Source organism: Chanodichthys erythropterus, chromosome 3 (genome assembly GCF_024489055.1).
Source record: "Chanodichthys erythropterus isolate Z2021 chromosome 3, ASM2448905v1, whole genome shotgun sequence".
Taxonomy (NCBI): Eukaryota; Metazoa; Chordata; class Actinopteri; order Cypriniformes; family Xenocyprididae; genus Chanodichthys; species Chanodichthys erythropterus.
The window spans coordinates 62,547,649-62,561,654 of NC_090223.1; the positions used below are offsets into that span (position 1 = coordinate 62,547,649).

At 36.9% G+C, this 14,006-nt stretch overlaps 2 pseudogenes; one reads left to right on the forward strand and one right to left on the reverse strand.

Annotated features, from left to right (window-relative positions):
• Positions 1-14,006, reverse strand: part of LOC137007702 (uncharacterized) — a 1,237,067-nt pseudogene that overhangs the window by 1,205,933 nt on the left and 17,128 nt on the right.
• Positions 10,965-12,079, forward strand: LOC137007609 (uncharacterized; annotated as a pseudogene).

The following is a 14,006-nucleotide window of genomic DNA, read 5'->3' on the forward strand; positions in this document are numbered from 1 at the left end:
CGGCAGTGTCCGAAGGCCAGCTTGCTAATTTACTGACTAAAGTGGAACAACTTCAGTCAAAAGTGGACGACTTGGAGAACAGAGGTCGACGAAAAAATTTGAGAATAGTTGGCCTACCAGAAGGAGCGGAAGGCTCCGGTCCGCTCGCATCGTTTCTCCATTCCGAAATGGCTAGACCTGCCCGCAGACTCTCTCACCCTCGATATCGAACGGGCCCACAGATCTCCTTCTTTTGCGCCTAGCAATACGAATTCAGCCCCGAGGAGTGTTTTGGTTCGCTTTTTGCGGTTTACAGAAAAAGAAATTGTTCTGAAGGCAGCGTTGAAGAAGGCGCGGAGCTTCGGTTTTACTTAGACTTATCCTCCAGTGTCCTGCAGAAACATCGCGAGTTCACCTCAGTTGTCAAGATCATGGTCTCTTGTGGCTTATATCGCGGATTCGCATACCCTGCCAGGCTCAGATGCTTACACCTGGGGAAGATTCGCTTGTTCGATGATCCGAACTCGGCTAAAGCTTTTTTGGACTCACTGGACAGATAACTTTCTTTTTTTTCTTATCTTTATCTGCAATGTAAGGTACTTTCTATTTGTCGGAGGATTACTTTCTTTTTTGAGACCAACAGACGTAAGTGATTAAGTGTAGCTTTTTCTCTCTCCTTTTCTTTTTTCTTTTCTCTTATTTTCTTTTCCTTTTCTCTTATTTTCTTATCCTTTTGTTTTGTTTTATTTATTTATTTTATTTAGACCACTACTGTAGATTGTTGCTTTTGATATTCATTATCCATAATAATTTTTTTTTTTTTTTTTGTAAGGGGATTTAAAAGGTTTAGGACAGGGTTGCTATACTTTCACTTTTTTTTTTTTTCCCCCTTCTCATTGGGCTCTGTCATTTTAATTATGTATTCTATTTTATAGTTTATATAGGACCGACTCTTGAGGGGGCTATTTTTCTCAGTGGCATTAGTATGATGACGTTTATTTTCGTTCATCATCTCATTCTGTGACTTTTTGATGTTCTTTGTGCCCTATCGTTTGGGGATGGGGCCTGGGGGGGCGGACTTTTTTGGGGTAATTCAGTGTTCAATATGTGGTACTGTTCTGTTCAAATTCGGTGTCTTCTTTGTGCAAGAATTATGTTTGTCAGCTCATCAGCATCTTTGAATTTTGTTTTTGTTTGCATGCATGATATAGTCAAGTTAGTAACTTGGAATGTGAAGGGTATTGGCCATGTTATAAAGAGGAAGAAAATTTTGACATTTCTCAAAAAAAAGAGCGTGTATCCATAGCTCTGCTGCAGGAAACCCACTTATCGGATAATGAGCATTGTAAGCTTAAAAGAGACTGGGTGGGCCAGATATATTACTCTTCTTTTACGTCAAATATTAGAGGGGTAGCAACTTTAATTCACAAGAACATCCCATTCAGTCTGGATTATGTAGAATCTGACTCTGAGGGGAGATTCGTATTAATCTCCGGCTATATTTTTGGAGTGCATCTCACTATTGGACATGTATATGCCCCAAATATTGACTGCCCCAGTTTTATATCTCAGACAGTTTTGCAGTTTAACCGGTTTTGCGGAAACCTGGGGTTCTTGGGCGGTGATTTTAATTGTATAATTGATAATAATTTGGATAAATCCACCCCACAGACAATGACAGGCCACAAATCCTCCCGTACTTTACATAATGTCTGTAAAGACTTAGGCCTAGCAGATATTTGGAGGGAGCTACACCCGAAAGACAGAAATTACACATTCTATTCTCACCCTCATAATTCTTATTCCAGGTTGGATTATTTTTTCGCACCGTCCGATTGCATTCACCAAGTGAAATCTTGCTGTATTGGCCCTATTGTTCTGTCTGACCACAGTCCTGTTTATTTAGACCTTGATGTCAATTTGTCCATTCCCAAATCTAATTATTGGAAGTTTAACGTTTCACATCTGAACAATGACGATTTTTGTATGTTCCTAAAACAGAAAATAGTCAATTACTGGCAGGACAACCAGAACTCTCCTGTTTCTTCGGCGACAAAGTGGGATGCTGCTAAAGCGGTGTTACGGGGCCATATTATCTCCTATGCCTCTTTAGTAAGTAAACTCAAGACCAAAAAAAGGAGAGAATTAGAGACCGAAGTGATCCATTTAGAAAACCAACACAAACAAATACCAAATCAGATCAATTGGATTCAGCTGATCAGAGCCAGAGCGAAACTAAATTTAGACCACATGGAGCATATTAAGAAATTACTGTTTTTTAGTAAGCAAAAATATTATGAATTCGGAAATAAACCTAGCCGTCTACTTGCATATCAACTCAAAAAAAAAAAAAAAAAAAAACACAACAAGAAAGAGTTATAAAGGCAATCAGGACTCCAGAGGGCAGGGTCTCTTTTGATCCCCAGATAATCAATGATACTCTTTCCAATTTTTATAGGACCTCATACAAATCTGAGGGCTGTAGTTTGAAGGGGGATTTATCGGACTATTTGCGTAAAATTTCTCTTCCTGTTGTCTCTGAAGTAAACAGAACTTTTTTAAATGCCCCCTTCACTAAAGAGGAAATCTGGCAAGCTATTCAATCCATGCCATCAGGCAAAGCTCTGGGCCCAGATGGGTTTTCACTCGAATTTTACAAGCAATTTTGGAACGATTCGCCCAATCTTAAAGCCTCTGATTAATGATCTCATTTCCCATTTCATTTCTGGGCAAGATTAACGTAATTAGGATGAACATCCTACCTAGGCTGAACTTTTTATTTCAAAGTCTGCCCTGCTATTTGACTGCTGCTTCTTTAAAAAGTTAAATTCCATTACATCAAAATTCATCTGGAATAAAAAAAAAGCCAATACTCAAATTTTCTACCCTACTGAAACCCAGAGAATTAGGAGGGGTTGCACTTCCTAACTTCCAGTTATATTTTTGGTCTGCCCAGATTAAAAATATGATAAACTGGTTTCTAAATAGAAGAGATTCTCAGTGGGTGGGGATTGAGGCTTTGAGGTGTTTTCCAAATTTGTTGTGTACCCTACCATTTATTTACAGTGTACATAAAATGTAAAGATATAAGAAAGATATTTTGAAGTATTTAAATATTCCATGCATCCTATCTTTGAAGTCTCCTATTTCACTCAACCCTGACTTACCCCCTGCTATTCAGAACATTAGTCTTCGACCATGGAGACTGAGGGGAATTCAGGAGCTGGACCATTTACTTGACAAGGAAAGCTTGAAACCATTTCAGTTGTTAAAACAAGAATTTAATTTACCAAATAGCGATTTCTACAAATTCTTGCAATTACGACATTTTCTGGAATCACTTCTAAAGGACAAGAGAATACGCTTGGATATTTTTGATATAGAAAAACAATTGTACTCTTCATTTTCTCTCAAAAGGAAGATCTCTGTTTTTTATACTATGCTATCTAATGTTGGCTCCTCCTCCTTTGACCCTCTGAAATTAGCATGGGAAAAAGACTTTGGAACAAATCTCAGTGACGAGGACTGGCTTTCGGCATGCTCCAGCGTCTACTTTAGAGGCGCATCAATAGAGTCATGAGCAAAATTTTAAGTTTATTTATAGAACTTATTTAACACCAGTTCGCCTCCACAAGATTTTTCCTAATGTTTCTCAATTGTGTTTTAAGTGCAAGTCTAATATTGGCACGGTTATGCATGTATTTTGGGACTGTGACATGATCAAGACCTACAGGAAAGAGATGCATAAAGTTGTACAGAGGGTCATTGGTAAATCTTTTGCTCTATCCCCGAAGGTCTATCTCTTGAACTGTAAAGCTGAATTGCACCTCAGCCATGATCTAGAATGTGTGCTACATCTTTGTACCTTTCTGGCAAAAAAATTTATACTTTTGTTATGGTCCACTCCTCAGGTTCCTTCTGTCAATATGTGGTTGACTCAAATTGCTACTTCCCTACCTTTAGAAAAATTAACCTGTGACTTACACCAGAGGTCTAATGATTTTTGGCGTGTTTGGTCCCCTCTTTGGAATTTCCTTGAGAATGTAGTTTGATTGTCTACATTTCTTGATTCTTGTCTAGTTTGGTGCTATTACCCTTCACTCGTCTATTGAACTACCATTGTATAATGAATGACTGTATATACTGCCATAAGACACCTGTACCACAGTTTTGATATTGTAAAATTGTAAAAAATAATAAAAACGTATTTATTCTTCAGTCTCTGATTTTGTATGCAAAAAGAATTATTGTGTTATCTACTTGGTTTCATTTACTATTGGCTTTTAAAGTGAGACACACAAACAGGAGTCCTTGGCATACATTCCTTACAAAAATACATTTATATATTTATGGTAAAAAATGTACAAAATATCTTCATGAAACATGATCTTTACTTAATATCTTAATACTTAATACTAATGCTTTTTGGCATAAAAGAACAATTTATAATTTTGACCCATACAGTGTATTGTTGGCTATTGCTACAAATATACCTGTGCGACTTACGACTGGTTTTGTGGTCCAGGATCACATTTAATGGAAACACTGAATTTTAAAGTGATGTACATGTACTCACTAGAGTAATTAGTTATTTTAGAGCTAGAGTAAGCATTATTAAGTCCACTTGAAGGAGTAAATGAACCGACTGAGTGAATTCGGACACTTCTCTGTAAAATTACACTTCTGGATATTCTCCATTTCTGTAGAGCTGCACATTTTAATAATGATCAAATTTGAGAATAAAACTCACCTGTTTGTTCCTCAGTATCTTCATGTTTCATTCTGAATGTTTCTTCAATCTTTATATCTTCAGTCTCATCTTTAATAAACTCCATCTTTATGTCTTCAGTTTCCTCTTTAATAATTATCTTCATATCTTCAGTTTCCTCTTTAATAAATGCCATCTTTAAGAAGAGAATAATTAACAAGAGTTAATGGTCTTAAATGACCCTGTTTGACAAAAACACAAAAAACTAACGCTGCAAATTAATAGACTTTATATTTAGGCATTTATGACTGATGGAAACATGATTAGTTAGTTTGTTAGTGTTTGTTGTTCTCGTTCATGTTCACTGTTTGAGCAGCACGTGTCGTGATTCACTGAATCATTTATCGAAGTGTTTGACTCAATTGACTCGGAGTTGAAAAGTTCAGTTTCTCCATCATTACTCTCCAGAGACTGAACTCGTGTTCATGATAAACTGATTTATGATATATAGAGTGATGAGAAACCGTAAACCTGCGTCTCATTTCTCTGTGGATATGAGCTTTACTCACACAAATATCCTTCATTACAGTTAGATAAAGAATCACAATGTTACATTAAATAGTAAATAAACTCATTTAACATCGATTGTTTAAAACAAAAACACAACTATAAATCACTGAACTGTTTCTATCGATTAAAACAGCTTAAATTCTTAAAACAAACCTTTCTTCAGCAGAATCACAGAAGCAGGAGCGCGGCGCAGTCGTATGACGTCATGTCGTCACTCCAAAATAAAAGTCCTGTTCAGACGCTGCATTGTCTACAATCACAGAAGTGCATTGAAATCTAACTGAATCTCCATTTAACTTCATATGTTTTGTATTAAGGAGACATTATGCTGTTAGAAATACATATCGGTCAAGCTCCAGCACTTTTTATAAATTAACTGCAAGCAGGCAATATACGAGCAAACCACAAATACAAATTCAAGTTTAAATACATTTTCATTGCATAGTGATTATGAAATGTAGATTCGCAGAAAGATAATGTGTCCCTTTCTCAACAAAACATTTTAGTTAATGGTAAAAGTCTTTTGATGATCATGAAATTACTGCTAAAAATATTTATTCCCCAATAAAATATGCCATTTGCACATTCTTTTCTAAATAAAATCTAACAACAAAAATATTTAGTCAAACTTTAAAACAATACTAACTGGCCCTCATTTAGTTCACTATTAATAGTTCATTATTAATAAATCACACACAATGTTTAATTAACAAAAAACTGGGACGCTGTACAAATTGTGAATAAAAAAGGAATGCAATAATTACAAATCTCATAAACTTATATTTTATTCATGATAGAATATAGATAATATATCAAATGTTGAAAGTGAGACATTTTGAAATGTCATGCCAAATATTGGCTCATTTTGGATTTCATGAGAGCTACACATTCCAAAAAAGTTGGGACAGGTATAATAAGAGGCTGGAAAAGTTAAATGTACATATAAAGAACAGCTGGAGGACCAATTTGGAACTTATTAGGTCAATTGGCAACATAATTGGGTATAAAAAGAGCCTCTCAGAGTGGCAGTGTCTCTCAGAAGTCAAGATGGGCAGAGGATCACCAATTCCCCCAAAATTATAACTTTTTTGGAAAACTGGGACGCCATGTCATCTGGACTAAAGAGAACAAGGACAACCCAAGTTGTTATCAGCACTCAGTTCAGAAGCCTGCATTTCTGATGGGATGGAGTTGCATGAGTGCGTGTGGCATGGGCAGCTTACACATCTGGAAAGGCACCATCAATGCTGAAAGGTATATCCAAGTTCTAGAACAACATATGCTCCCATCCAGACGTCGTCTCTTTCAGGGAAGACCTTGCATTTTCCAACATGACAATGCCAGACCACATACTGCATCAATTACAGCATCATGGCTGCATAGAAGAAGGATCCGGGTACTGAAATGGCCAGCCTGCAGTCCAGATCTTTCACCCACAGAAAACATTTGGAGCATCATAAAGAGGAAGATGCGACAAAGAAGACCTAAGACAGTTGAGCAACTAGAAGCCTGTATTAGACAAGAATGGGACAACATTCCTATTCCTAAACTTGAGCAACTTGTCTCCTCAGTCCCCAGACGTTTGCAGACTGTTATAAAAAGAAGAGGGGATGCCACACAGTGGTAAACATGGCCTTGTCCCAACTTTTTTGAGATGTGTTGATACTAGGGTTATCATACTATCATACTAGGGTTGATACTGGCCCCTTCCTTGCCTATTTTTAAGTCCTTGCTAAAAACGTTTTTATTTTCTTTAGTGTACTGATCTCCATGATATGTTAACTTTTAATAGGTGGTTTTATATATATATATTTTTTCTTTTTTCTTCTGGTTTATTTTGTTGTATGTGTGATATTCTTTCTCTTCTGTAAAGCACTTTGGTCAGCCTGGGGGCTGTTGGAAATGTGCTATACAAATAAACTTGAACTTGAACTTGAACTAGGGTGGCCATACGTCCGGATTTTGGCTGGACAGTCCAGATTTTAAGCCCCCTGTCCGGCACAGCCTCAAACCGGACACTCATTTGTCCTCCTTTTTGGAGTTGCGCTGAATCAGCCTAAAAACCTTCTCTAGAATCTTTATTAGGACACAGCAGCATAAGCCGAGGACACACTTAACGATTGTAAGGCCATTCTTGGCAGCAGATCAAGACAAAATATAAAAATATAATTCAGAGTTGTGAGTATTTACCACAACTTTTGATTATTTTTGTGAATATTTTATCACAAATGCTTGTTTGCAGCAAACAGAAAAAAGTGTGAAATTCGGAGAACTGGGGGATGACCACCTCTCCCAGAATACACTGTGGTGGAGGAGTTGGCTCTGAGATTTAATACGGGACAGCCCATTATGGATGGGGTCACAGGGGCTGTACAGTCTGACCCTGGTGCTGGCTCCTCTTAGCAAGTGACTCTTGGTACATGTGCAATGCATTTTATTTAGCTATTTTTTTAATATAGGAGTTTTAAATGTGAATGACTGTATGTTCTGCAGTAGAGGGAAATACAGTGTCCCCGTTGAAGCCAGCACACAGTCTCCCACACAGAGGTCAGTATGCAGCAGACCGAGCTGGTCACACATTTGACACCAGAGACTGGTACCCTTTGTAGATTTTCTGGCAGTGTGGAAACTGCTGCCAAATATATCTCAGTGGGTCCTGCAGATAATAGAAAATAGGTACTTCTTTTGCAAATATACAAAAATGTACGTTTTGTGACTTTGAAAGTTGCGTATTAATGCCTATGTATTACCAATGAGACCAGGCTCCAATAAAGCTGATTCTGATAGATGACAGTAATCATTTGAAAAGTGGTAAGCAGCACGCCTGTTCTGGCAGTCTGAAAAAACAAAGTCAATCATTATCTGAAGGTGTAGTAGAAAAATGTTTTATCATTTATTCTCTCGATTTATAATATGATGCATTGATACTTGTTTTCTCTCTGTTCTTGTGAAAAACAGCCTCATCAGTGGAAAATAACTGCACATGTTTTTTTCTAAGTAGCACTTGTGAAATCAACATAAGGGGAAGTGTGGTGAGGTGTGTCAAGAACAACATAAAGACAACTTATCTCTAAGAGAACATCTGTTACAGCTTCTGCTTCCGCAAAAACAAAAAAAATCAATCGGTTCACTCTGAGCAGAATCAGTATTTTATTGTTTCTGTTCATGTGTTCCTTCTGTATTATTACCAATCCGAAACGGATTTGAATAGAAAAAAAATATTGGTTAATAATTTTTTTTTTTTTTTTTTTGTCTGTACTTTATTAATGATAAGTACAGCATTTTCTTTACTCAAAAAAAGCCTGTATTTATAATGCATTATAAGAGTACACTTAATGCATTATAATACATGCATAATGCATTATAAACAACATTAAAACATAACAGTAGTTATAATACATTATAATACTTAGCTATTTGTAGTTCTAACTTTTAAGAGTATGATGCATTATAGCACCAGATGAAGCCTGCATTTATAATGCATCATAAGGGTATTCTAATAATGCACACATAATGCCTTATTTAAAAATGGTAAACCAGGGCCCAGATCAGGACGCAGACAAACTAGCTAAACCGACCGTCTGCTAGCCGCCTCACGTCACAGAACTCAGATAATTCACAGCACATAGAAACTCTTTCACCTAGATATTATCACATAGAGACTGTGTCTGTACCTCGAACTAGTAAATACAAAAAACTTCCAAAACCTTTTAAGGGTAAAAATTTAATTGATGTTCAAAAAATGAAAATCACAGATAAATCAGATAAACAAATGATAAAGCTTGGGTTACTGAATATTAGATTTATTTCTTCAAAAGCACTTATTGTAAATGAAATTATCACAGACAATAAACTAGACTTGCTGTGTTTGACAGAAACCTGGCTAAAACCAGACGATTACATTACTTTAAATGAGTCTAGTCCTCAAGGTTATGATTATCAACACAATCCTCGACAGAAAGGCAAAGGGGGAGGTGTTGCTGTAATTTATAGTAATATATATTTAGAATCATTCAAAAGAATTTCAAATATAATTCCTTTGAAGTGATGGTGCTTTATGTAACATTATGTAAGTTGACATTTGTGCTGGCTACTATATACAGGCCACCAGGACACCATACTGACTTTATCAAAGAATTTGCTGATTTTCTATCAGAGTTAGTACTGGCTGCGGATAAAGTCCTTGTTGTTGGTGATTTTAATATCCATGTAGATAATAATAAAGACGCATTTGGATTGGCATTTGCAGACATTTTAAACTCTATTGGAGTTAGACAACACGTGTCAGGACCCACTCATTGTTGTAATCATACCCTAGATCTAATACTGTCGCATGGAATTGATATTGATGCTGTTGAAATTCTACAGCAGAGCGATGATATATCAGATCATTATTTAGTCTCGTGTATAATACAATTAGCCAAGGCTACAAAACCACCACCCAGCCATAAATATTGTAGAACCATCACGTCTACCACTAAAGATTGCTTTATAAATAATCTGCCCGAGCAGTTTCATCGCCTTGGTATACCTGACAACTTAGAAGTACTCGATGCTGCAACAGAAACTATTGGCTCTCTCTTTTCCAGCACATTAGATGCAGTCGCTCCTTTACGTCTAAAGAAGATTAAGGAAACTAATCCAACGCCGTGGTATGATGAGCACACTCAGGCTCTAAAACGAGCTGTGAGAAAAGCTGAACGTAGTTGGAAGAAAACAAAACTAGAAGTTTTTCGCCTTTTGTGGAAAGAAAAAATGATTGAGTACAGAACGGCTATAAGAAATGCTAGATCTACTTATTTTTCAAATCTCTTAATAGAAAACAAACATAATCCTAGGTATTTATTTGACACAGTGGCTAAATTAACTAGAAACAGAGATTCAACTGCTGACGTTTCCAAAGAGCACAGCAGTAATGACTTTATGAACTTCTTTACTTGCAAGATTGACAATATTAGAGAGAAAATTATAAACATGCAACCGTCTACAGTTTCACTTCAGACAGTGCACTGTAGTGTCTCTGAGGTAAAACTAGAATCATTCGCCGCTATAGGAGAGGAAGAATTATCTAAACTTATCAAATCATCAAAATCAACAACATGTATGTTAGACCCAATGCCGACTAAACTACTGAAAGAAATGCTTCCAGAGGTCGTAGGTCCACTTCTTGATATAATTAATTCATTGTTAACACTAGGATACGTGCCAAAAACCTTTAAGCAGGCTATTATTAAACCTCTTATTAAAAAACCTCAACTAGATCCGAGAGATTTAGTAAATTACAGGCCAATCTCGAATCTACCTTTTCAGTCAAAGATACTAGAAAAGGCAGTTTCAACACAACTGTGCTCCTTTTTAGAAAGAAATGGAATCTGTGAGGATTTCCAGTCAGGATTTAGACCATACCATAGTACTGAGACTGCTCTCGTTAGAGTTACAAACGATCTACTCTTATCATCCGATCGTGGCTGTATTTCTCTATTAGTGTTATTAGATCTCAGTGCTGCTTTTGACATTATCGATCACAACATTCTTTTAAAAAGACTTAAACTATATTGGCATTAGTGGAATTGCTTTGGCATGGTTCAAATCTTACTTATCTGACCGTTATCAGTCTGTAGTAGTTAATGAAGAGATGTCGTATCGATCACAAGTTCAATATGGAGTACCACAAGGCTCAGTACTAGGACCGTTGCTTTTCACTCTGTACATGCTGCCCTTAGGAGAGATAATTAGGAAGCATGGTGTTAGTTTTCACTGCTACGCTGACGATACTCAGCTCTATATTTCCTCGCGCCCTGACGAAACCTACAAATTCACAAAACTAACAGAATGCATAGCTGACATTAAAAACTGGATGACAAGAAATTTCTTATTATTAAATTCAGAAAAAAATGATATCCTAATCTTTGGACCAAAAACTTCCTCACGAAAAAACCTTGAATACTCTCTAACACTTGACGGGTGCTCCATTAAATCTTCGTCCTCAGTTAGGAACCTGGGTGTGCTCTTTGATACCAATCTTTCATTTGAAAGTCATGTTTCTAGTATCTGTAAAACCGCCTTCTTCCATCTAAAAAATATATCTAAATTACGACATATGCTCTCAATGAGTTGGTTCATGCATTCATGACCTCAAGACTAGATTATTGTAACGCTCTACTGGGTGGTTGTTCTGCTCGGCTTTTAAACAGACTACAGTTGGTCCAAAATGCGGCAGCTAGAGTTCTTACTAGAACCAGAAAGTATGACCATATTAGCCCAGTTCTGTCAACATTACATTGGCTCCCTATTAAACATCGTATAGATTTTAAAATCTTGCTACTTACTTATAAAGCTCTAAATGGTTTAGCTCCCCAGTACCTAAGCGAGCTCTTAATGCATTATAGTCCTTCACGTTTATTGCGATCTCAGAATTCAGGCCAGTTGATAATACCCAGAATATCAAAATCAACTGAAGGCGGCAGATCCTTTTCCTATTTAGCACCTAAACTCTGGAATAATCTTCCTAGCATTGTTCGGGAAGCAGACACACTCTGTCAGTTTAAATCTAGACTAAAAACACATCTCTTTGCTCTTGCATACACATAACACATTATCAATACATTAACATTTTTCAAATCCGTTCAAGGATTGTTACGCTGCAATAATTAGGTCGGCCGGAACCGAGAACATTTCCTATAACACTAGATATACCTGTACATCAGAATAAGAATGGCATCTACGCTAATATCTGTCTCTCTGCTTATCCTGAGGTTTGCCGGGTGCTGGATCCAGGCCGTATCCAGATCAGATGGAGAACCTGTGTCTGGACCTGACTACAACGTAGCCCAGGAGACAATGGGCCTACAGATCCAGTTCTGGCTGCATCTATAATTTAGATTTTTAATCCCTGTATCCGCTTACATATATTTATATATAATCTATTTTTAATCTCTATAATAAAAATGTATAATTCAGATTTTGATCTCCATATCCATTTACATATATTATATATATCTTCCAAGGGGTTTTTTCCCTCCTAGGACTTTTTCCCAGTGTTAGCACGCTGGGTTTTCTCCTAGGGGTTTTTTTCCACCCCTGGGAGTCAGCCGACATTGGCTTAATGTAGCACCATCTTGTATAAGTTACATATTACCACGCTTGTTTGTACAGCTTATTTTTAATCACTTCCCTTTTTTCTGTGCTTCTAATATGTAAAGCTGCTTTGAAACAATTACCAATTGTAAAAGCGCTATATAAATAAATTTGACTTTTTTTGACTTGAGAATATACACTAACAAGAAGCGACAATAGACCGTTCCATTGCAACACCAGCGCCCAGCTGAGAGCCAGGAGAGAACTAAACATCAAACATCTGCTTACACTTTAGGCCTGTGATATTAAGCTAATTTTATTTTTGATTTTGATTTTGGCTTTGGCTTCAAGGATCATCTGAAAGACGATATTTGTGGTAAAACTGTTAAAATAGCCGAATTTTGTCTAGTACAATTTCCTTCCCTCACTAGCCTCTAGTGCGTTCATCTTATAAAGTGAGTTATTTACTGTTGATATACAGTTATGAGAAAGTTTAGCTTGTAATCTGGCATTTAATTGTTGAGTGTTGATGTTATTATAACTAAATTAAGCATCTAATTAAACATGTTTAACTAGCGTGTATGAACTATCTGTTCATATTTACATCTGTCGTCAGATTATATGATCACTTTGATTATACTGATGTCGTCTTCTGTTGAGGGAGATTGTTAGTCATGTTTTAGATGTTTGCAGTAAATTGCAAGTATAAGTGTGAGTTGAAGATTATAGTTAAATGGTTAATCATGGAGCTATAGTATTTCACTTAATGTTTGATTGACAAAATTCGGGAGGAGCAACATTCAAATAATCTGGCTAATCATCACGTCACTTTAGCCAGCTGTTAGCAATTTGTAATCAACATATCTACCCAATCAGCATGAGTGAAAGCATATATATTATCATGTATCCTGCACCTGCTGTTTCCTGCTACTCCCCGCCTGAGGTCACCGGTTCACGGCACACAGGTGGTGCGTTCCAAACGGGATATATCGCCCTCCAAAGGGCTCTTCGGAGTTAAAATAACCATGGCCGCCATATTGAAGGGTCGTTCCAAACCAAAGTGCTCAAAACTGCCCACTTCAAATGGCCCTTCTGAAGGATTTCGAAGGATACAACTGATGGACACTTCAGGCCCCCATGATCCTTTGCACAGGGAAGTTGTTTGACGTCACAGAATGGGTACAGGAGGCTCGGAGTTCGATTTTATCTATGAATGTATGTATAGTATTTTTCTATACTACTGTACTATTTATACGAGTAAGATTTGGTACGTTAATATGGTCAAAACGACATTGTACTTCAACAAAAATACTTTACAGCTCCATTTATCAGTCAGTTCAAATGTTTCAAATTCATAGATACAATATACAATATGGTGCGATAAAAATAAATAAATAAACTAATGTTAATCAAAGGGCGCAGCTTGCACAATCTACTCCTCCTTGATTGTCACGTTAAGATGACAGAAGTGCGTTCTAAAAAAATAGTTATTTTTTTTATCCCTTCGAAGCTCTCACTCCGGAGGGTAAACCCTTTGAAGGAATTAGGGCATAGGGATGAGTCCTTCCGAATGGAACGCATGGACAGTCACACATCACTCTGGACTACATTTCCCACAATTCCCCATCTAGGAACCAATCACACACTGAGTATTGTTTAGCTCTGTGTTGCA